At 45.4% G+C, this 22,773-nt stretch overlaps 1 protein-coding gene across 2 annotated transcripts in view; it reads left to right on the top strand.

The window, feature by feature from the left end:
- The window catches only part of LOC106589956 (CSC1-like protein 2), a 123,961-nt gene that overhangs the window by 7,639 nt on the left and 93,549 nt on the right, over nucleotides 1-22,773 (top strand). The gene's annotated exons all lie outside the window — the stretch shown is intronic.

Here is a 22,773-nt window from a genome sequence, read left to right as displayed (position 1 = left end):
TGTGTGTACCCAGCCTACAGTACAGAAACAGTGTGTATAGTGTGTACCTACCCAGCCTACAGTACAGAAACAGGTGTGTATAGGGTGTGTGTACCTACCCAGCCTACAGTACAGAAACAGTGTGTATAGTGTGTACCTACCCAGCCTACAGTACAGAAACAGTGTGTATAGGTGTGTGTGTGTGTGTATAGTGTGTGTGTACCTACCCAGCCTACAGTACAGAAACAGTGTGTATAGTGTGTGTACCTACCCAGCCTACAGTACAGAAACAGTGTGTATAGTGTGTACCTACCCAGCCTACAGTACAGAAACAGTGTGTATAGTGTGTGTGTATAGTGTGTGTACCTACCCAGCCTACAGTACAGAAACAGTGTGTATAGTGTGTACCTACCCAGCCTACAGTACAGAAACAGTGTGTATAGTGTGTGTACCCAGCCTACAGTACAGAAACAGTGTGTATAGTCTGTACCTACCCAGCCTACAGTACAGAAACAGTGTGTATAGTCTGTACCTACCCAGCCTACAGTACAGAAACAGTGTGTATAGTGTGTGTACCCAGCCTACAGTACAGAAACAGTGTGTATAGTGTGTGTACCCAGCCTACAGTACAGAAACAGTGTGTATAGTGTGTGTGTACCCAGCCTACAGTACAGAAACAGTGTGTATAGTCTGTACCTGGACCTGTATTCATGAAGCCTCTCATTTGGGCCTAATCTGATTCATTTTGATCTAAATTACAAAACTGATCTGAGATCAGCACTCCTTATACACTGACTGGTCCAGGTCTAGTAGAGAGATACACACTGACTGGTCCAGGTCTAGTAGAGAGATACACACTGACTGGTCCAGGTCTAGTAGAGAGATACACACTGACTGGTCCAGGTCTAGTAGAGAGATACACACTGACTGGTCCAGGTCCAGTAGAGAGAGACTCACTGACTGGTCCAGGTCTAGTAGAGAGATACACACTGACTGGTCCAGGTCTAGTAGAGAGATACACACTGACTGGTCCAGGTCTAGTAGAGAGATACACACTGACTGGTCCAGGTCTAGTAGAGAGATACACACTGACTGGTCCAGGTCCAGTAGAGAGATACACACTGACTGGTCCAGGTCCAGTAGAGAGATACACACTGACTGGTCCAGGTCCAGTAGAGAGATACACACTGACTGGTCCAGGTCCAGTAGAGAGATACACACTGACTGGTCCAGGTCCAGTAGAGAGATACACACTGACTGGTCCAGGTCCAGTAGAGAGATACACACTGACTGGTCCAGGTCCAGTAGAGAGATACACACTGACTGGTCCAGGTCCAGTAGAGAGATACACACTGACTGGTCCAGGTCCAGTAGAGAGATACACACTGACTGGTCCAGGTCCAGTAGAGAGATACACACTGACTGGTCCAGGTCTAGTAGAGAGATACACACTGACTGGTCCAGGTCTAGTAGAGAGATACACACTGACTGGTCCAGGTCCAGTAGAGAGATACACACTGACTGGTCCAGGTCCAGTAGAGAGATACACACTGACTGGTCCAGGTCCAGTAGAGAGATACACACTGACTGGTCCAGGTCCAGTAGAGAGATACACACTGACTGGTCCAGGTCCAGTAGAGAGAGACTCACTGACTGGTCCAGGTCCAATAGAGAGAGACTCACTGACTGGGGCCAGGTCCAGGCCCAGTAGGGTGACTGTGTTTAGTTGAGGTATAGTAAGTAGTCAGGGTGTAACAACAGTATTCGTACAGAACCATTCGGTATAGGGGGGGGGGGGCTCCGGTTCGGTCCGCCAACCTGAGTGAATACATAAAACACACAGAAGGAATAGGCCTAAATGCAATGCCTGAGCTGCATTGTATGTCTGTCTGAGTAAATCTGAGCACCCTGCTCTCATAGACCTAGACGGAACATAGTTAAACGTAAATTCTGTGACACTCAAATTACTATGATATGGTTATATAAGACAATTAAAAAAAACACATTTAAGCTGGTTGGTCGGGGTGGATGAGTGGGCGTGTTGATTTGGAACCGGTCTCCCTGGTCTGACCGCGATGTCGACTCTAAAACTAAAATGTCTTCAATAAAACCCGTGTATTTTTGGTCTTTATTAGGATCCCCATTAGCCGGTGGAAAAGCATCAGCTACTCTTCCTGGGGTCCACACCAAACATGATAGTTTTTATCTGCTTTCCCAATGAAAACTAGTTTGATAATTCAAATATTTATTTTCTGGAAAAGAGATGTTTTCTGGACGATGCATGCACTATGCTGCCTTGTTGACAACATGACTGAGCGTCACAGGTTACTGTTCGTTTTGAGAAGGGCGCTCCTCCTTCCCCACGTCGTCGGGCCATAGCCCAATATACCCCGGGTCAAATGAATCAAACCATCCCCCCCCCCTCAGTGACAGCCCGGGAGATGAGAAGTACCGCACTACAGACAGAGCCGATTTGATGAGTTACACAAGTGCCCATATTTTACTCTTTGCAAGAAGACATTATAGCGTAGGCCTAAACCGTGTCTGAACCATGTCCACACCCCATACTGCACTTCATCCTAATTTTTTAATCCTTAATCGTTTCACGATGAGTAAAAAAAATCATGAAAACCAACACTTAGGATTTTCCTTAAATAAACAACAATTAACAACAAAAAACTTGTTGGAATTTCATTTTCCCGCCGAATCCGAACCGTGACACCAGAACCACAACACTTAGCGAAGCCTTGTCACGCTCGTCGTAGGAACTGGAAGCATACTCGGACCAACGTGCAGCGCGATCTGGGTTCCACATCTTTTATTAGTGAAACGCACACAACAATAAACGGCAAACGAAACGTGAAGTCATGGAGTACTCACAGGCAACTACACAGAAACAAGATCCCACAAAACACAGTGGGGAAATGGCTGCCTAAATATGATCCCCAATCAGAGACCACGATAAACAGCTGCCTCTGATTGGGAACCATACCAGGCCAACATAGAAATAAATAACCTAGACAAGAACAACCCCCCCCCAGTCACACCCCGACCTAACCAAAATGGAGAATAAAAAGGCTCTCTATGGACAGGGCGTGACAGTACCCCCCCCCCCCCCCCAAAACAAATTCGGGCTGTCTTTGTGGCCGCAAACCCCGGGCGTTGTCGCTGGCCTCCCTTCTCTCCTTGCGTCTGCTTCCACGGCAGGCTTTCGTGTCCTGCCAAGATTTCCTCCCAAGTCCAGGATATTTTCGGGGTCGGTGTGGGGGGTACGGGGTCGGTGTGGGGGGGGTACGGGGTCGGTGTGGGGGGTACGGGGTCGGTGTGGGGGGGTACGGGGTCGGTGTGGGGGGGTCGGTGTGGGGGTACGGGGTCGGTGTGGGGGGCGTCGGTGTGGGGGTACGGGGTCGGTGTGGGGGTGGGGGTCGGTGTGGGGGGTACGGGGTCGGTGTGGGGGGGTCGGTGTGGGGGTACGGGGTCAGTGTGGGGGGTACGGGGTCGATACTGTAGTAAATGTTCAGGTCCCGTGTGGCTCAGTTGGTAGAGCATGGTATTTGCAACGCCAGGGTTGTGGGTTCGATTCCCACGGGGGACCAGTACGGGGGGGAAAAAAATGTATGAAATGTATGCATTCACTAATGTAAGTCCCTCTGGATAAGAGCGTCTGCTAAATGACTATAATGTAAAATGTAAATGTAGGTCTGGAAGTTGGACAGTTGGCACATACTGCTGTTCTATAGTGTTTTCTCTATGACTTAGACACCATTTTAAATTCTTTTACTGTTTTGTGTGAAGGTTACCACACACTGAGCCCTGAGCTATGCGTTCAGTACACTCTGTGACTAGAGTTGACAGCCATCCATTTGATGAGTCAAAGTGCAGACAGAAGGTTTGTTTGTTCAAAGAAGTCCCTCCTTCCCTCTCTCTCCTTTACAGATTCTGCATATTAGATTATATGAAATATGTTGACGGGAATCTGGGAACATCCTAACCTGTCCCAAATGGGACCCTATTTCCTACATAATGCACTACTTTATGCCAGAACCTTATGGGCCCTAGTGCACTATGTAGGGAATAGGGTACCATTTGGAAACATCCTCGACTGAGAATGACGCGTCAGTTCTGATAAGCGTGTGTAAGTATGCTTGTTTTTCCTTCTCGTGGGTCATTGATTTATTAGGAAAGTATGCTGTTGCTAGCATTCAGACCCATCTACAGGTCTGAACTTGCTTAGTTAAGCTGTTGTATAGTTCAGGAGGAGGATCTAGGCTGGAAGACGGGTCAAACTCAAGACTGGCCCGTTCAGTATGGCCCGCGGATGGTTTGAGTTCCTTCAAAATTATTAAAATTTAAATCTGAACTGTGTAGAAATGATAATGACCCTACATCTATAGTCTGTTCACTCTGTCCAGCTAACAGTCATCTATAGTCTGTTCACTCTGTCCAGCTAACAGTCATCTATAGTCTGTTCACTCTGTCCAGAGCTTGTTTTTGAGGGGTGGATCTCAGCATGCTTTGCAACTGTTAATTTAAAAATGTTGGGTAATTCAGTACACACGTTATTTATTATCCAGAGCGACTTCAATTAGTTCATTCAACAAAGGGGTAGTGAAACAACCACACACGTAAAAAGTAACAAATAAAAATGTTTCTGTAACCGTTACTGATAATGTTGTTGTAGTTAAAACGGTCTGTTGGTTGCTCGACATTACTGAGCGCACTGCCAGTTTTCAAACTGGGCGAGGGGGGAAAAAAATGCTCAGACATGAGCAAGAGAGGGATGAGCATGATGCTCCCTTACTGAAATCTCAATGAAATCAATGTTAGGGTTACATGCTGGCCACACCGCTCACATCGCAAAATACATTTACACATACATGTTATTTAGTCATTGTACCCGCAATACTCGCATTCGTCAACGAGCGTCTTTCGTAGCCAGGAGCTAAAATACAACTTGGTTCTATTTGTGATGCTTGATGCGCTGCAAGTCCCACCACTCTCATCTCCTCATTGGTTTATAGGAGCATATACCCACGTGCCATCTCCTCATTGGTTTTTAGGAGCATATACCCATGTGCCATCTCCTCATTGGTTTATAGGAGCATATACCCACGTGCCATCTCCTCATTGGTTTATAGGAGCATATACCCACGTGCCATCTCCTCATTGGTTTATAGGAGCATATACCCACGTGGGTGATTTGAAAGATGAACTGAGGTCCACACTCCAGTCCAGTTGGTGGTGGTAATGCACCTTAAAGTTGGTTACCAACTGACATATAAAGTACAAAGAAGAAGAAGCCTGAAGGAAGGAGGAGAGATTACTAGAAATTGACTTGGGTTACCCTTTTATCTGTGGATTAATTGTCGGAGTAGAGGACCTTGTGCATTTCAGGTAAAATAACAATCTAATGTTTATATCCCAGGACAAATTAGCTAGCAATGTTAACTTTGTTTAAAGTTGAAATGGATTCAACTTTGAATAGTAGGTTATACTGATAAATGGTTAAGTTGACTTAACCATCTTTTATTAGTCAAAAGTAAATTTGCTATAAGTTAGGATATCTTGAAATCTAAAGTTGATAAAGAGTTTTTTTTGGAAAAAGGCCATGCAATTTTGACTTTTGAGAAGATTTGAAAATAGGACACTGCCCCTTTTAAGACAAATGTGCCAAAAGAGCTATGGACACTGTTACAGTAGGCTAGCTAAGCTGAATCAACTGTAGCCACCATATTGGTAGTATGTTCGTTATTAAAGGTTTACTTTTGTAAATCACTTTGCCTAAAATAAATAAGCTCAGTGTGTAGATGTGTTTTTACTAACCCCCAGCGGCCATTGTTAATGTCTGACCCTGCACACAAAATAAAATAAATGTGCCCAGATAACAATAGGCTGTGGATATCGACTCATCATTACCACATTATATGGGACATTAAATTCATGCTCTCTCCCTTGGTGTAGAAATTCGACTGCAACACGCACAGCAAGACTGTCAAACCAGCAGTTTTTTTCCTGTTATCGCTCACTTTGTGACTGACGGGCGCCTGTCCTGTCGATAGATGGCTAGAAGATGCATATCGTTCATTCTAGCGGGAAGAGGGCTCGGCGGACCTTTTTTTTCTGAGTAGCAAATTTTAAAAGCAGCCTAATTGATTTAAGTGGAAAAAGTACCCGTCTGAAAATGACTAACTGTATAGCAGACAGCTGGCGTTAGCGGAAAACACTGACTGTCTGGAAATAATAAGTTAAAACAACAAATAGTTAGTTACAGTGCTGAATGTTATCCTGGTTGCCCTGACCTGAGAGAGAGGGTTTGTTTATCTAGGTTGATAGAATGGCCACCCCACACCCTGACCTGAGAGAGAGAGGGTTTATTTCTCTAGGTTGATAGAATGGCCACCCCACACCCTGACCTGAGAGAGAGAGGGTTTATTTCTCTAGGTTGTTAGAATGGCCACCCCACACCCTGACCTGAGAGAGAGGGTTTATTTCTCTAGGTTGATAGAATGGCCACCCCACACCCTGACCTGAGAGAGAGGGTTTATTTCTCTAGGTTGATAGAATGGCCACCCCACACCCTGACCTGAGAGAGAGGGTTTATTTCTCTAGGTTGATAGAATGGCCACCCCACACCCTGACCTGAGAGAGAGAGGGTTTATTTCTCTAGGTTGATAGAATGGCCACCCCACACCCTGACCTGAGAGAGAGAGGGTTTATTTCTCTAGGTTGATAGAATGGCCACCCCACACCCTGACCTGAGAGAGAGGGTTTATTTCTCTAGGTTGATAGAATGGCCACCCCACACCCTGACCTGAGAGAGAGGGTTTATTTCTCTAGGTTGATAGAATGGCCACCCCACACCCTGACCTGAGAGAGAGAGGGTTTATTTCTCTAGGTTGTTAGAATGGCCACCCCACACCCTGACCTGAGAGAGAGGGTTTGTTTATCTAGGTTGATAGAATGGCCACCCCACACCCTGACCTGAGAGAGAGGGTTTATTTATCTAGGTTGATAGAATGGCCACCCCACACCCTGACCTGAGAGAGAGAGGGTTTATTTATCTAGGTTGTTAGAATGGCCACCCCACACCCTGACCTGAGAGAGAGAGGGTTTATTTCTCTAGGTTGATAGAATGGCCACCCCACACCCTGACCTGAGAGAGAGAGGGTTTATTTCTCTAGGTTGATAGAATGGCCACCCCACACCCTGACCTGAGAGAGAGGGTTTATTTCTCTAGGTTGATAGAATGGCCACCCCACACCCTGACCTGAGAGAGAGGGTTTATTTCTCTAGGTTGATAGAATGGCCACCCCACACCCTGACCTGAGAGAGAGAGGGTTTATTTCTCTAGGTTGATAGAATGGCCACCCCACACCCTGACCTGAGAGAGAGGGTTTGTTTATCTAGGTTGATAGAATGGCCACCCCACACCCTGACCTGAGAGAGAGGGTTTATTTCTCTAGGTTGATAGAATGGCCACCCCACACCCTGACCTGAGAGAGAGGGTTTATTTCTCTAGGTTGATAGAATGGCCACCCCACACCCTGACCTGAGAGAGAGAGGGTTTATTTATCTAGGTTGTTAGAATGGCCACCCCACACCCTGACCTGAGAGAGAGAGGGTTTATTTCTCTAGGTTGATAGAATGGCCACCCCACACCCTGACCTGAGAGAGAGAGGGTTTGTTTATCTAGGTTGTTAGAATGGCCACCCCACACCCTGACCTGAGAGAGAGAGGGTTTATTTCTCTAGGTTGTTAGAATGGCCACCCCACACCCTGACCTGAGAGAGAGAGGGTTTGTTTATCTAGGTTGATAGAATGGCCACCCCACACCCTGACCTGAGAGAGAGGGTTTATTTCTCTAGGTTGTTAGGTCAGGGTGTGGGGTGGCCATTCTATGTTTTGTATTTCTTTGTGTTGGGCCGAGTATGGTTCCTAACCAGAGGCAGCTGTCTATCGTTGTCTCTGATTAGGAACCATACTTAGTCAGCCTTTTTTCCACCTGTGTTTGTGGGATCTTATTTTTGTATTTCTTTGTGTTGGGCCGAGTATGGTTCCTAACCAGACGCAGCTGTCTATCGTTGTCTCTGATTAGGAACCATACTTAGTCAGCCTTTTTTCCACCTGTGTTTGTGGGATCTTATTTTTGCTTTGTGTGCCTACAGAACGTGACGGTGGTATTTTCTTTGTTCATTACTTTTTATCGTGTTCTGAGTAAATAAATCACAAGATGAACATATTCCACGCTGCACCTTGGTCGACTCCTTTTGACTAACGTTACATTGGACTGGCTAGAGCAGCCTTTTCTAGTCACAGACCATGTTAATGGTGGAAATAAATATACTGTGCATTTGGAAAGTATTCAGACCCCTTCCCCTTTTTTCACATTTTGTTACGTTAGACTTATTCTAAAAGTTATTTAAATTATTATCTGTCCCTATATAGATATATCTCAGCAAAGAAAGAAACGTCATCTCACTGTCAACTGCGTTTTATTTTCAGCAAACTTAACATGTGTAAATATTTGTATGAACATAAGATTCAACAACTGAGACATAAACTGAACAAGTTCCACAGACATGTGACTAACAGAAATGGAATAATGTGTCCCTGAACAAAGGGGGGGTCAAAATCAAAAGTAACAGTCAGTATCTGGTGTGGCCACCAGCTGCATTAAGTACCGCAGTGGATCTCCTCATCATGGACTGCACCAGATTTGCCAGTTCTTGCTGTGAGATGTTACCCCACTCTTCCACCAAGGCACCTGCAAGTTCCCAGACATTTCTGGGGGAAATGGCCCTCACCCTCCGATCCAACAGGTCCCAGACGTGCTCAATGGGATTGAGATCCGGGCTCTTCGCTGGCCATGGCAGAACACTGATATTCCTGTCTTTCAGGAAATCACGCACAGAACGAGCAGTATGGCTGGAGGCATTGTCATGCTGAAGGATCATGTCAGGATGAGCCTGCAGGAAGGGTACCGCATGAGGGAGGAGGATGTCTTCCCTGTAACGCACAGCGTTGAGATTGCCTGCAATGACATCAAGCTCAGTCCGATGATGCTGTGACACACCGCCCCAGACCATGACGGACCCTCCACCTCCAAATCGATCCCCCTCCAGAGTACAGGCCTCGGTGTAACGCTCATTCCTTCAACGATAAAAGCGATTCCGACCATCGCCCCTGGTGAGACAAAACCGCGACTCGTCAGTGAAGAGCACTTTTTGCCAGTCCTGTCTGGTCCAGCGACGGTGGGTTTGTGCCCATAGGCGACATTGTTGCCGGTGATGTCTGGTGAGGACCTGCCTTACAACAGGCCTACAAGCCCTCAGTCCAGCCTCTCTCAGCCTATTGCAGACAGTCTGAGCACTGATGGAGGGATTGTGCGTTCCTGGTGTAACTCGGGCAGTTGTTGTTGCCATCCTGTACCTGTCCCGCAGGTGTGATGTTCGGATGTACCGATTCTGTGCAGGTGTTGTTACACGTGGTCTGCCGCTGCGAGGACGATCAGCTGTCCGTCCTGTCTCCCTGTAGCGCTGTCTTAGGCGTCTCACAGTACGGACATTGCAATTTATTGCCCTGGCCACACCTGCAGTTCTCCTGTCTCCTTGCAGCATGCCTAAGGCACGTTCACGCAGATGAGCAGGGACCCTGGGCATCTTTCTTTTGGTGTTTTTCAGAGTCAGTAGAAAGGCCTCTTTAGTGTCCTAAGTTTTCATAACTGTGACCTTAATTGCCTACCGTCTGTAAGCTGTTAGTGTCTTAACGTCTGTTCCACAGGTGCATGTTCATTAATTGTTTATGGTTCATTGAACAAGCATGGGAAACAGTGTTTAAACCCTTTTCAATGAAAATCTGTGAAGATATTTGGATTTTTACTAATTATCTTTGAAAGACACGTTCCCGAAAAAGCGATGTTTCTTTTTTGCTGAGTGTGTTTTATTTATATATGTGTATATATATATTTTTTGTTTTTATTATTTATAAATAAATATATATATATATATATATATATATATAGTGGCAAAGAAGGGGGTCGAGTGATAAATGGCAGATATGTGAGGGCAGAACTAATAAACGGGCTCTGCCCGATCACTAAAATGGCCACCCCGATCAGAACTACATATCACAAAATGGCTGACTGCCAAAACTACAATTCCCAGAAGCAAGGGGAACCCTCAGAAGGTGGAGCCGACCCACAGATAAAAGGTCAAGAAAAACCAGGAAGAGAGAGAGAGAGAGGGCGGGAAGGATCTATGAACCATAGAGAAAGAGACAATCAACATTGGCTGGATTTACCGTGTACGAGCTGGACTGTTTTGGACTTACCTGTTGGCGTTTAGACCTGGACCTACCGAGAACCAGATTTGTGTACCGAACCCTGCTATCCTTGACCTTACCTGCGGCCTGGGTGGACCAGGACAGCGAAACAAACACACAGGTACTGTCATGTTCGAAAGAACTTTCATTCTGGGCTGACTTTGGTGACAGATTCCCACTTAATTTGTGACAAACGCTCCTAACTTTGAAGAGGTTTGCCACTATATATATATATATATATATATATATATATATATATAAATAAATGGTAACATGTAAAGTGTTTGTTTAATGAGCTGAAATAAAAAAATCCCTGATATTTTAAATACGCACAAAAAGCTTTTCTCTCAAATTTTGCACACCCATTTGTTTAATTCCTTGTTAATAAGCATTTCTCCTTTGCCAAGATAGTCCATCCACCTGACAGGTGTGGCATATCAAGAAGCTGGTTAAACAGCATAATTGTTCTACAGGTGCGCCTTGTGCTGGGGACAAAAGGCCACTCTCTAAAATGTGCAGTTTTGTTATAACACAATACCACAGATGTGTCAAGTTTTGAGGGAGCATGCAATTGGCATGCTTACTGCAGGAATGTCCACCAGAGCTGTTGCCTGAGAATGTAATGTTAATTTCTCTACCATAAGCCGCCTCCAGTTTGACGGTACGTCCATCCGGCCTCACAAACGCAGACTACGTGGCCGGGTTGCTGATGTCAACGTTGTGAACAGAGTGCCCCATGGTGGAGGTGGGGTTATGGTATTGGGTTAGGCATAAGCTACAGACAACGAACACAATTACATTTTATCGATGGCAATTTGAATGCACAGAGATACCGTGATGAGATCCTGAGGCCCCGTTGTCGTGCCGTTCATCCTCCTCCATCACCTCATGTTTCAGCATCATAATGCACGGCCCCATGTCACAAGGATCTGGACACAATTCCTGGAAGCTGAAAACATCCCAGTTCTTCCAATGGCCTGCATACTCACCAGACATGTCACCCATTGAGCATGTTTGGGATGCTCTGGATCGACGTGTAAAACAGTGTGTTCTAGTTCCAATATCCTTACCAGACATGTCACATGATTTCATATGCTTGGATCCCAGAAAAACACTGAATTTCTAATTTGTGTCCCCGGCATAAAACGTTGAACAACCCCTGGGTTTGGTGTAGGTGATAGTTGTGGTAATGCCCCCAGCAGTGGTTTGGCTTGGAAGCTATTCTCAGACGAGGCTTAGCGGCTATTCTCAGACTAGGTTAATGGGCCAAGAGGCGTTTGGCAGACTAGGCTAATGGGCCAAGAGGCGTTTGGCAGACTAGGTTAATGGGCCAAGAGGCGTTTGGCAGACTAGGTTAGTGGGCCAAGAGGCGTTTGGCAGACTAGGCTAAGAGGCTAACAAGCAATCTGATGTGTGTACTGCTATTCTCAGACGAGGCTTAGCGGCTATTCTCAGACTAGGTTAATGGGCGAAGATGCTATTCTCAGACTAGGTTAATGGGCCAAGAGGCGTTTGGCAGACTAGGCTAATGGGCCAAGAGGCGTTTGGCAGACTAGGCTAATGGGCCAAGAGGCGTTTGGCAGACTAGGTTAGTGGGCCAAGAGGCGTTTGGCAGACTAGGCTAAGAGGCTAACAAGCAATCTGATGTGTGTACTGCAAAAAACTGTTCTTTTCCTCTGCCTCTTTGCCCTTCGACCTACTAACACCAACATTACGCCACACACACACACACACACACACACACACACACACACACACACACACACACACACACACACACACACACACACACTACCCACACACATTACCCACACACATTACCCCCCCACACACACATTACCAGCGCTGTTCTGCTCATCTGTCCCAACACTAACCCATTAATACTCCTCCTGGAATGCTGTGACATCACGCTGACAGAGAAAACGGAGAGAGTGGCCGAGAGTTGAGATAGTTGAAAGGTCAAGGAATGGACAGAGGACAGAGGGAGGCCGCTAGAGAACAATAGATTAATAGAGGGTATAGATACCACAGTCTCAACCCAGAGAGGAGACAAGACACCAGTCTGAACCCAGAGAGGGAGACAAGACACCAGTCTGAACCCAGAGAGGGAGACAAGACACCAGTCTGAACCCAGAGAGGGAGACAAGACACCAGTCTGAACCCAGAGAGGGAGACAAGACACCAGTCTGAACCCAGAGAGGGAGACAAGACACCAGTCTGAACCCAGAGAGGAGACAAGACACCAGTCTGAACCCAGAGAGGGAGACAAGACACCAGTCTGAACCCAGAGAGGGAGACAAGACACCAGTCTGAACCCAGAGAGGGAGACAAGACACCAGTCTGAACCCAGAGAGGAGACAAGACACCAGTCTGAACCCAGAGAGGGAGACAAGACACCAGTCTGAACCCAGAGAGGGAGACAAGACACCAGTCTGAACCCAGAGAGGGAGACAAGACACCAGTCTGAACCCAGAGAGGGAGACAAGACACCAGTCTGAACCCAGAGAGGGAGACAAGACACCAGTCTGAACCCAGAGAGGGAGACAAGACACCAGTCTGAACCCAGAGAGGGAGACAAGACACCAGTCTGAACCCAGAGAGGGAGACAAGACACCAGTCTGAACCCAGAGAGGGAGACAAGACACCAGTCTGAACCCAGAGAGGGAGACAAGACACCAGTCTGAACCCAGAGAGGGAGACAAGACACCAGTCTGAACCCAGAGAGGAGACAAGACACCAGTCTGAACCCAGAGAGGGAGACAAGACACCAGTCTGAACCCAGAGAGGGAGACAAGACACCAGTCTGAACCCAGAGAGGGAGACAAGACACCAGTCTGAACCCAGAGAGGGAGACAAGACACCAGTCTGAACCCAGAGAGGGAGACAAGACACCAGTCTGAACCCAGAGAGGGAGACAAGACACCAGTCTGAACCCAGAGAGGGAGACAAGACACCAGTCTGAACCCAGAGAGGGAGACAAGACACCAGTCTGAACCCAGAGAGGGAGACAAGACACCAGTCTGAACCCAGAGAGGGAGACAAGACACCAGTCTGAACCCAGAGAGGGAGACAAGACACCAGTCTGAACCCAGAGAGGGAGACAAGACACCAGTCTGAACCCAGAGAGGGAGACAAGACACCAGTCTGAACCCAGAGAGGGAGACAAGACACCAGTCTGAACCCAGAGAGGAGACAAGACACCAGTCTGAACCCAGAGAGGGAGACAAGACACCAGTCTGAACCCAGAGAGGGAGACAAGACACCAGTCTGAACCCAGAGAGGGAGACAAGACACCAGTCTGAACCCAGAGAGGGAGACAAGACACCAGTCTGAACCCAGAGAGGGAGACAAGACACCAGTCTGAACCCAGAGAGGGAGACAAGACACCAGTCTGAACCCAGAGAGGGAGACAAGACACCAGTCTGAACCCAGAGAGGGAGACAAGACACCAGTCTGAACCCAGAGAGGGAGACAAGACACCAGTCTGAACCCAGAGAGGGAGACAAGACACCAGTCTGAACCCAGAGAGGGAGACAAGACACCAGTCTGAACCCAGAGAGGGAGACAAGACACCAGTCTGAACCCAGAGAGGGAGACAAGACACCAGTCTGAACCCAGAGAGGGAGACAAGACACCAGTCTGAACCCAGAGAGGGAGACAAGACACCAGTCTGAACCCAGAGAGGGAGACAAGACACCAGTCTGAACCCAGAGAGGGAGACAAGACACCAGTCTGAACCCAGAGAGGGAGACAAGACACCAGTCTGAACCCAGAGAGGGAGACAAGACACCAGTCTGAACCCAGAGAGGGAGACAAGACACCAGTCTGAACCCAGAGAGGGAGACAAGACACCAGTCTGAACCCAGAGAGGGAGACAAGACACCAGTCTGAACCCAGAGAGGGGAGACAAGACACCAGTCTGAACCCAGAGAGGGAGACAAGACACCAGTCTGAACCCAGAGAGGGAGACAAGACACCAGTCTGAACCCAGAGAGGGAGACAAGACACCAGTCTGAACCCAGAGAGGGAGACAAGACACCAGTCTGAACCCAGAGAGGGAGACAAGACACCAGTCTGAACCCAGAGAGGGAGACAACATCTGCGTCCCAAATGGCACCCTATTCTTTATATAGTACACCAGTATTGACCAGAGCCCTATGGGTAACGTAGTGCACTAGTTTTGAGCAGAGGCCTATGGGTAACGTAGTGCACTAATTTTGACCAGAGCCCTATGGAGACTAGGGTGCCATTTGGGACTCCGATGTCGTCTCCCTCTCTGCGTTGAGACAGGTGTCTTGTCTCTCGGTTCTCTCTGTGCTCTTAAACCATTTGCCTTAGACCCATTTACCATGTATAAACTATCCCTCAGACACTCTGCAGACAGCTTGTTCAGCTACTGCCACTGTAGTCTGATGCACAGCAAGAGAGCTCAACTTTCATTCTTTAGAGAAAGCCTCTCTTCTCTCTCTTTTGACTCTTCTCCCCCCCCCCCAAAAAAGTCAATACAAAAGGCTTTTGTTTTGAGATCTGACTGTTCAGATGAGAAGCTTGACGTAGACATGATAACCATCCTATTAATATATTAATAACATCTGACTTTAATACACAAGGGACACAATAACATTTTCTGTACCATCGTGTTCTGTACCAGATTAGGTTAGTTGTGTTTTTATAATTTGGTATTCATTATGTTACAACAGTTGTGTCCTCTGTTAAGACTAGTTAGAGTAATGGTCCCATGTGGCTCAGTTGGTAGAGCATGGTGTTTGCAACGCCAGGGTTGTGGGTTCGAGTCCCATGGGGGGCTAGTTCAAAAAACAAAAAATGCATGAAATGAAATGTATGCATTCACTACTGTAAGTCGCTCTGGATAAGAGCGTCTGCTAAATGACTAAAAATGTTTTTTTTTAAAGTAGTTGAAAACAATATCTGGCCTTAATGGCCACATGTAGGGTTGTTGTGATGACCATATTACCGCCTCAGAGCTCTACTGTCCCTCCATCAGGTCCTAATGGCCTGGTACTCAGGACTATATTGTCCCTCCATCAGGCCCTAATGGCCTGGTACTCAGGACTATATTGTCCCTCCATCAGGTCCTAATGGCCTGGTACTCAGGACTATATTGTCCCTCCATCAGGTCCTAATGGCCTGGTACTCAGGACTATATTGTCCCTCCATCAGGTCCTAATGGCCTGGTACTCAGGACTATATTGTCCCTCCATCAGGTCCTAATGGCCTGGTACTCAGAGCTCTATTGTCCCTCCATCAGGTCCTAGTGGCCTGGTACTCAGAGCTCTATTGTCCCTCCATCAGGTCCTAATGGCCTGGTACTCAGGACTATATTGTCCCTCCATCAGGTCCTAATGGCCTGGTACTCAGGACTATATTGTCCCTCCATCAGGTCCTAATGGCCTGGTACTCAGGGCTCTATTGTCCCTCCATCAGGTCCTAATGGCCTGGTACTCAGAGCTCTATTGTCCCTCCATCAGGTCCTAATGGCCTGGTACTCAGAGCTCTATTGTCCCTACATCAGGTCCTAATGGCCTGGTACTCAGGACTATATTGTCCCTCCATCAGGTCCTAATGGCCTGGTACTCAGGGCTCTATTGTCCCTCCATCAGGTCCTAATGGCCTGGTACTCAAGGCTCTATTGTCCCTCCATCAGGTCCTAATGGCCTGGTACTCAGAGCTCTATTGTCCCTCCATCAGGTCCTAATGGCCTGGTACTCAGGACTGACTTGGCTGTTTCTGATACATGTTTTCAGGCTGTTTCTGATACATGTTTTCAGGCTGTTTCTGATACATGTTTTCAGGCTGTTTCTGATACATGTTTTCAGGCTGTTTCCGATACATGTTTTTTAAGACCTGCTTTTCAATCTGTATGACCAGAAATCAAATGTTGAATAATGTATACATGCCTTAATATAGAAAATATATAGACTCTTAGCCAATTGCTTGGATTTAACACCAAATTTGCTCCTGTGAACTTTACATTTCTGACTTAGAATACGTGGACAACTACAAATACCTGGGTGTCTGGTTAGACTGTAAACTCTCCGTCCAGACTCACATAAAATATCTCCAATCCAAAATTAAATCTAGAATCGGCTTCCTATTTCGCAACAAAGCATCCTTCACTCATGCTGCCAAACATACCCTCGTAAAACTGACCATCCTACCGATCCTCGACTTCGGAGATGTCATCTATAAAATAGCCTCCAACTCTACTCAGCAAAATTGGATGCAGTCTATCACAGTGCTATCCGTTTTGTTACCAAAGCCCCATATACTACCCACCACTGCGACCTGTACGCTCTCATTGGCTGGCCCTCGCTTCATACTCGTCGCCAAACCCATTGGCTTTGCCATCACTAACATTGAGTGGCTGCTGCCAACATACTGACTCATCTCTAGCCACTTTAATAATGGAAAATTGATGTAGTAAATGTATCACTAGCCACTTTAAGCAATGCCACTTTATATAATGTTTACATACCCTACATTGCTCATCTCATATGTATATACTGTACTCAATACCATCTACTGCATCTTGCCTATGCCGCATGGCCATCACTCATCCATATATTTATATGTACATATTCTTATTCATTCCTTTACACTTGTGTGTGTATAAGGTAGTTGTTGTGAAATTGTTAGGTTAGATTAATTGTTAGATATTACTGCACGGTCGGAACTAGAATCACAAGCATTTCGCTACACTCGCATTAACATCTGCTAATCATGTGACAAATAACATTTGATTTGATTTGGCTCCAGGTCATCTATAAGTCTTTTCTAGGTAAAGCCCCGCCTTATCTCAGCTCACTGGTCACCATAGCAACACCCACTCGTAGCACGCGCTCCAGCAGGTATATTTCACTGGTCACCCCCAAAGCCAATTCCTCCTTTGGCCGCCTTTCCTTACAGTTCTCTGCTGCCAATGACTGGAACAAACTACAAAACTCTCTGAAGCTGGAGACTCTTACCTCCCTCACTAGCTTTAAGCACCAGCTGTCAGAGCAGCTCACAGATCACTGCACCTGTACATAGCTCATCTGTAAACAGCCCATCCAACTACCTCATCCCCATACTATATTTATTTATTTATTTATTTATTTATCTTGCTCCTTTGCAGCCCAGTACCTCTACTTGCACATTAATCTTCTGCACATCTACCATTCCAGTGTTTAATTGCTAAATTGTAATTATTTTGCCACTATGGCCTATTTATTTCCTACCTCCCTTACCTCATTTGCGCACACTATATATAGACTTTTTCTACTGTATTATTGACTGTATTTTTGTTTATTCCCTGTGTAACTTTGTGTTGTTTGTGTCGCACTGCGTTGCTTTATCTTGGCCAGGTCGCAGTTGTAAATGAGAACTTGTTCTCAACTAGCCTACCTGGTAAAATAAAGGACTTGTTCTCAACTAGCCTACCTGGTTAAATAAAGGACTTGTTCTCAACTGGCCTACCTGGTTAAATAAAGGACTTGTTCTCAACTGGCCTACCTGGTTAAATAAAGGACTTGTTCTCAACTAGCCTACCTGGTTAAATAAAGGACTTGTTCTCAACTAGCCTACCTGGTTAAATAAAGGACTTGTTCTCAACTAGCCTACCTGGTTAAATAAAGGTGAAATAAATAAAAACTGCTCATGCAAAAAGGCTTTATAAAATAAATAGGATGAATGAAGTAGTTCAGATTGAACCATACCAGACCTGGTGTTTGTGTTGGCTAAGGTACTACAGTACTGTAGATGGGGGGTTGTTGTTGATAGTTGTTATTGTTGTTGTTGATGGTTGTTATTGTTGTTGATGATGGTTGTTATTGTTGTTGTTGATAGTTGTTATTGTTGTTGATGATGGTTGTTGATGATGATGGTTGTTATTGTTGTTGATGGTTGTTATCGTTGTTGATGGTTGTTATCGTTGTTGATGGTTGTTATCGTTGTTGATGGTTGTTGTTGTTATTGTTGTTGATGGTTGTTGATGGTTGTTATTGTTGATGATGGTGAATGTTGTTGTTGATGGTTGTTGATGGTTGTTATTGTTGATGATGGTGAATGTGGTTGTTATTGTTGTTGATGGTGAATGTTGATGATGGTGAATGTTGATGATGGTGAATGTTGATGATGGTTGTTGTTGTTGTTGATGGTGATTGTTGTTGTTGATGGTTGTTGTTGTTGTTGATGGTGAATGTTGATGATGGTTGTTGATGTTGATGGTTATTGATGTTGATGGTTATGCCTCTAAGTCATTTGGTTTCATGTTTAGATGGGAAGAACCTAGGTTTGGGCAGTATACCCTATACCGGGGTATTTGGTTTCATGTTTAGATGGGAAGAACCTAGGTTTGGGCAGTATACCCTATACCGGGGTATTTGGTTTCATGTTTAGATGGGAAGAACCTAGGCTTGGGCAGTATACCCTATACCGGGGTATTTGGAAAAATCCACAGGATGGTGTTTCAATACTGTTGAAACTATTTCTTTGAAGTTTTCTTTTAAATACATTTGAATATTTGTAGCTACTTTTTAAGTAAATACCTGCAGTCAACTTGTGCAATACGTTAGGAAATAAAGAACATTGTGTAATTCATTTCATCTGTCATATAATTTGACATTATGAAGCTTACTGGTAGCACCCAATCACGTGGTGTTTTTGTGTACAAGCACACAACGATGAGAGATCAGAGCCTTGTGAGTCACTGTGGTGCAGCAGGCGCCAGGTGATCTAATTACAGCAGGGAATTCACAACTAAATGTTTGCCACTAGATATCTTATAACTGTTACGTTAGTTAGCTATCTAGCTAAGTGGTTAGCTTCTTCCAAAATCAAGCATTCGTTTGGTAACAGCAGAGAATCCCGTCCTGAATCAAGAGCGTTGCTGTCTAATATTCATGTTGTGCGTGCAGCAAACTGGGAGTAGCATTTTGGACTTACCTGTATAATTTAGGTTAAAAACTGTACAAAATGTTCAATGCGCTCGTTAGCATTTAGTTAGCGTTCTCTATGAGGATACCGTAGGACTTGTTAGCATTTAGTTAGCGTTCTCCATGAGGATACCGTAGGACTTGTTAGCATTTAGTTAGCGTTCTCTATGAGGATACCGTAGGACTTGTTAGCATTTTGTTAGCATTCTCTATGAGGATACCGTAGGACTTGTTAGCATTTAGTTAGCGTTCTCTATGAGGATACCGTAGGACTTGTTAGCATTTAGTTAGCGTTCTCTATGAGGATACCGTAGGACTTGTTAGCATTTTGTTAGCATTCTGGTAAGTGATGTTTTTGGGGTTTTAAATATTAGTACTTTTTAAATAAATAGTGCATTCGGAAAGTATTCAGACCCCTTCACTTTTTTCTAAAATTGATTACATTGTTTTGTTTCCTTATTGACCTAAACATTACCCCATAATGACAAAGCAAAAACAGGTTTTTATACATTTACAGAAGTATTCAGACCCTTTACTCAGTACTTTGTTGAAACACCTTTGGCAGCGATTACAGCCTCGAGTCGTCTTGGGTATGATGCAATAAGCTTGGCACATTTGTGGAGTTTCACCCATTCTTATCTGCAGATCCTCTCAAGCTCTGTCAGGTTGGACGGGGAGCGTCGCTGCACAGCTATTTTCAGCTCTCTCCTGTGTTGTCTTGGTCGTTGTCCTGTTGGAAGTTCAACCTTCAGACCAAGCCAGACGTGACGCTTGGCATTCAGGCCAAAGAGTTCAATATTGGTTTCATCAGACCAGATAATCTTGTTTCTCATGGTCTGAGAGTCCTTTAAGTGCCTTTTGGCAAACTTCAAGCGGGCTGTCATGTGCCTTTTACTAAGGAGTGGCTTCTGTCTGCCAACTCTACCATAAAGACCTAATTGGTGGAGTGCTGCAGAGATGGTTGTCCTTCTGGAAGGTTCTCCCATCTCAACAGAGGAGCTCTGTCAGTGACCATCGGGTTCTTGGTCACCTCCCTGACTAAGGCCCTTCTCTCCCGAATGCTCAGTTTGGCCGGGCGCCTAGCTCGGTTCCAAACCACTTCCATTTAAGAATGATTGAGGCAACTGTGTTCTCGGACCTTCAATGCTGCAGACATTTTTTGGTACCCTTCCCCCACATCTGTGACTCGACACAATCCTGTCTCGGAGCTCTACAGACAATTCCTTTGACCTCATGGCTTGGTTTTTGTTCTGACATACACTGTTAACTGTGGGACCTTATATAGACAGGGGTGTGTCTTCCAAAATCATGTCCAATCAATTGAATTTACCACAGGTGGACTCCAATCAAGTTGTAGAAACATCAAGGATGATCAATGGAAACAGGATGCACCTGAGATCAATTTCAAGTCTCATAGCAAAGGGTCAGAATACTTTAAGGTATTTTTTATTTTCTAAATACATTTAGAAACATTTCTAAACCTATTTTTGCTTCATCATTATGGGGTATTGTGTGTAGATAGAGGATTTATTTTTTATTTAATCCATTTTAGAATAAGGCTGTAACGTAATTGTGGAAAAAGTGAAGAGGTCTGAATACATTCCGAATGCACTGTACCTGCAGTCAACTTGTGCAATAGGTAGCAGGTAGCCTAGTGGTTAGGAGAGTATCCTGCTAGGTTAAACGGCTAGAGATTAGCCTCTCTCTGCTGTGTTTCAGCATCTAGCAGGTAGCCTAGTGGTTAGGAGAGTATCCTGCTAGGTTAAACAGCTAGAGATTAGCCTCTCTCTGCTGTGTTTCAGCATCTAGCAGGTAGCCTAGTGGTTAGGAGAGTATCCTGCTAGGTTAAACAGCTAGAGATTAGCCTCTCTCTGCTGTGTTTCAGCATCTCTGTTAGAATATAAAGCCTTGTTTCAGGATAGTATCCTACCCTCATCACTAGGTTAAACAGCTAGAGATTAGCCTCTCTCTGTTGTGTTTCAGCATCTAGCAGGTAGCCTAGTGGTTAGGAGAGTATCCTGCTAGGTTAAACAGCTAGAGATTAGCCTCTCTCTGCTGTGTTTTAGCATCTAGCAGGTAGCCTAGTGGTTAGGAGAGTATCCTGCTAGGTTAAACAGCTAGAGATTAGCCTCTCTCTGCTGTGTTTTAGCATCTAGCAGGTAGCCTAGTGGTTAGGAGAGTATCCTGCTAGGTTAAACAGCTAGAGATTAGCCTCTCTCTGTTGTGTTTTAGCATCTAGCAGGTAGCCTAGTGGTTAGGAGAGTATCCTGCTAGGTTAAACAGCTAGAGATTAGCCTCTCTCTGCTGTGTTTCAGCATCTAGCAGGTAGCCTAGTGGTTAGGACAGTATCCTGCTAGGTTAAACAGAGATTAGCCTCTCTCTGTTGTGTTTCAGCATCTAGCAGGTAGCCTAGTGGTTAGGAGAGTATCCTGCTAGGTTAAACAGCTAGAGATTAGCCTCTTTCTGCTGTGTTTCAGCATCTAGCAGGTAGCCTAGTGGTTAGGAGAGTATCCTGCTAGGTTAAACAGCTAGAGATTAGCCTCTCTCTGTTGTGTTTCAGCATCTAGCAGGTAGCCTAGTGGTTAGGACAGTATCCTGCTAGGTTAAACAGCTAGAGATTAGCCTCTCTCTGTTGTGTTTCAGCATCTAGCAGGTAGCCTAGTGGTTAGGAGAGTATCCTGCTAGGTTAAACAGCTAGAGATTACCCTCTCTCTGCTGTGTTTCAGCATCTCTGTTAGAATATAAAGCCTTGTTTCAGGATAGTATCCTACCCTCATCACCAGGTTAAACAGCTAGAGATTAGCCTCTCTCTGCTGTGTTTTAGCATCTAGCAGGTAGCCTAGTGGTTAGGACAGTATCCTGCTAGGTTAAACAGCTAGAGATTAGCCTCTGTGCTGTGTTTCAGCATCTAGCAGGTAGCCTAGTGGTTAGGAGAGTATCCTGCTAGGTTAAACAGCTAGAGATTAGCCTCTGTGCTGTGTTTCAGCATCTAGCGGGTAGCCTAGTGGTTAGGAGAGTATCCTGCTAGGTTAAACAGCTAGAGATTAGCCTCTCTCTGCTGTGTTTCAGCATCTAGCAGGTAGCCTAGTGGTTAGGAGAGTATCCTGCTAGGTTAAACAGCTAGAGATTAGCCTCTCTCTGTTGTGTTTCAGCATCTAGCAGGTAGCCTAGTGGTTAGGACAGTATCCTGCTAGGTTAAACAGCTAGAGATTAGCCTCTTTCTGCTGTGTTTCGGTAATTGATGAAGCAGATCGCGGTCATTTTGCCCGTTTAGATCATTTTTAATTATAAAGCTTACCGGTACTAGTTTACCAAAACAGCGGTTTGAGCAAACAGTCACGTCTGTTTGTTTTCATAGAAGCATAACGGGTAAAACGGGAGCTTCTTGAGCTCAGTCATTCCTGCAGCGCAACTTTTAGTGAGGTGGCCAAGTATGAAAGTCACTAATGTTTGCCAGCTATATATGTCTTAACTATTAAGTTAACTATCTAAGATGTGGCAAATTTAAATTTTCTTTAGCAGGGTTTTTGCAAATGTTAGC

Source organism: Salmo salar, chromosome ssa28, assembly GCF_905237065.1.
Source record: "Salmo salar chromosome ssa28, Ssal_v3.1, whole genome shotgun sequence".
Classification (NCBI taxonomy): Eukaryota; Metazoa; Chordata; class Actinopteri; order Salmoniformes; family Salmonidae; genus Salmo; species Salmo salar.
This window is presented reverse-complemented; position numbering and strand designations above follow the sequence as displayed.